General features: G+C 29.7%; 1 protein-coding gene across 2 annotated transcripts in view; it reads right to left on the bottom strand.

Annotated features, from left to right (window-relative positions):
• LOC117174250 (protein-L-isoaspartate O-methyltransferase domain-containing protein 1-like) overlaps positions 1 to 2,974 on the bottom strand; it is a 19,451-nt gene that overhangs the window by 15,438 nt on the left and 1,039 nt on the right. The window lies entirely within an intron of this gene.

Here is a 2,974-nt window from a genome sequence, read left to right on the forward strand (position 1 = left end):
AATCCGAGTTATAGACATTTCAAAATTATGTTATATTTATTCTTAAATGTCTTATTCACTGCGTTTGAAAATAAAAAATTCATTTTTGTAATTATGGTTTTCTATAGGTTCTTCAGGATATGCTTGTAATTACTCTTATTCAAATTATCAGGCAGAATATATTTTTCATAAAATAACAAGATAGCTGAATGTGCATTGCATTAATTATATTTTTATTTTTGAAATTTTCCTCATTGAGAACCTGCATTGCAGTGGCGTCACGGCCACCTGAAGGCCAAGTCTATTGTCGGGAAAAGTGAGCAAAAAAAAATTCGAAGGGTTCAATATCATCGAAAGAGGTAACCGTTCTCGCCCCCGCTCCCATTGCTGCCATTAGGACTCATAATCACCGCTGCTTCCGACATCATAGCTTAAATTTTGAAATTTACTTGTTTAAAGCTTTAAAAGAGGCCCTAAATATTATTATTCTGACCTACAAATTGGAAAATGTATTGTATGAAAATGGAGGAACACTTACAAGAAGTTTCATCTCAAAAGCATCCCCTTAAACATATCAAATTGTACACTGAAGTTGAGCTCATTTTATACTGATATTTGTCATGCAAATGACTTAGTCGTTTTTTTCGTTAACAGGAACCTGCATTTGCTCCAGTACAAATTGCCTGATATATTTCCGACGTTTTTTCCAGGATATTTGAGATTTTATTGTATTTGTTCAGAAATAGAAGAATTGTGCAGCTAATCCAATTTCATAGCGCAGACGTTGATAATAAGTCCATAATAGATAGAACCTTTTTTGTGCACTATAAAATTATGAATATTTTTTTCACATCACCATATTCGACCTAAAATCGACAGTTCTCGAGTAATTTTAAAAAACATGTTATTGTTTAACACTTTCCAGAATTTCGGAACTTTGCCGTACACGTATGTTTGGGGACTTTTTACAATATCTTTATAAAGCCATTCCCAACGTATCTGCGAAAAAAATGCTACTTTTACGAACTTTTTTTTTTTGAGTGATATTTGTTCCCCGTTGACTGGACTATAGGCTGAAATCGCTAATTCCTTTTTTTTAAAGAAAGAATTTGTTACACAAATAGCTATATGTTTAAACATTATTGACATATTTTCAAAACTGGAATCAATAGAATTGTAGAATATGTTCTTCCTGAAAGAATAATTATTAAACTCCAAACCGTTTTAAAAAAGTCGTAAGAAGTGATGGTAAGAAAAATTAAATTACAAACCATATTCTTACAATAATTATTTTTCATTCGTCTTAAAGTTTTTTCATACAAAATTATGTTTTTTCTTTAATAATACATGACTTATGACATTATATTAATTCTTAAAATCATAGCAAAATTTTTTCCAGGTACCAAATTTTTGGCATAACAAAATTTAATATTTATTCTATTTCCGCATTAATTTCGACATCAAATCTTTAAATTTTTGTGAATATGTAATCCCGCGTAATTCCTATCATCTCGTCTGATCCCATGTAATATTAATTAATCCCATGTAATCTTATGTATTCAAATTTAAATTATTCTAATCTTATGTAATCCTGTAATCTTATAATCCAGTCTACATAAAAAATCAAAGTGATTCACCCCTCGTATATGGACATTAAAGATAAATGAAAATTTTTTCAAGAGAATCGCAATTGTTAATCTAGATGTTATTATACTGTTATATTATTATATGTAATTTCATAGATGGATATATGTATGTATAAATCCACACAGGTATCAAACGAGATAATAAACTGAACTAACTTGATTGGATCGATTTTTCGACAAAAAATTGACGTTTCCGATCAAAAAAAAATGTTCACTATTTTCGCCATACAACATTGAAAATTTTTTAATTGTAAACCTTCAAAATGGTTACAGTCAACATTTTTAAAATTGAACAATTTGAAACTTCGCTGAAACCTGCAAATTTTTAAATGAGTATTATAAAATAAAAATGTGTCTTTTTTTTAAATACTAAAACCTTTTAGAGTTGAATTAATTTAAATGAAAAATAATTGTACAGTAGGTCTAATCTAATCATGCATTTTACTCTTAAAATCTCAACCATATTACAATTTTGTTAGAAAATAAAAATTCAGCAACTAGAAATTTGAATCGATCACAATCAATGTATGTTAAACGACTGAAGGTTTCAATTTGATAAGTTTATTTTATTCAGCAAAGCCGAATTTACTTGATGAGGAATTCGCGAATCATTTAAAATGTTTGGAAATCGGATCGAGTAGGTCAGACTTGGAGTAGCATATATATAAAATTATAAGATAACAGGAATTAGATCACATATGTCCATTTAAGAAACACAACAAACAAAATTATAATCGTGTCTTATTACAAAATATGGAAAAAAATATATCAGCACTTCCAAACATCAACAATAACAATGGCATACAAAGTAGTAAATACGAAATAAGGCTGTAAAGGCAAACAGGACTAAACAAATGAGAGTGCCTACGTGTACCGAAATTTCGATACAAAGATGGGTGTGTTTACAAAAAAAAATCTGGTTATCCGTAACGAAATTTCGATAAAAGCAAACCCTTTTCCAGATCCTCCTATTCGTATCGAAAAATTCGGCTATTTGTACCGAAATTTCGGTACCAGGGCCAAAAAAATAATTGTTCGACGAAGCGGCACGTTTCAAATACAGATGTAATTTTTTAACATAATGTTTCAAATTAAATACTTATAAATATTTTGAAACATGGCGTCCCAACTAGAATATGTTGCGAAAGTTAAAAAGAGGCACCCTCGGCAAAGACTTCATATCATGTTATCTTAACAAAGATTTCTTGCTGCCAAATCACCTCTTAAGATAGACAAATTCTACATGCCTTTCCGAAACGGACCCATGTATTCACATGTGAATATACATATATTGCAAATACAGGTACCAGCCTTTCATCTAGATGTCATTTCACATGTATATAATGTAA

Source organism: Belonocnema kinseyi, chromosome 6 (genome assembly GCF_010883055.1).
Source record: "Belonocnema kinseyi isolate 2016_QV_RU_SX_M_011 chromosome 6, B_treatae_v1, whole genome shotgun sequence".
In the NCBI taxonomy this organism is placed as follows: domain Eukaryota; kingdom Metazoa; phylum Arthropoda; class Insecta; order Hymenoptera; family Cynipidae; genus Belonocnema; species Belonocnema kinseyi.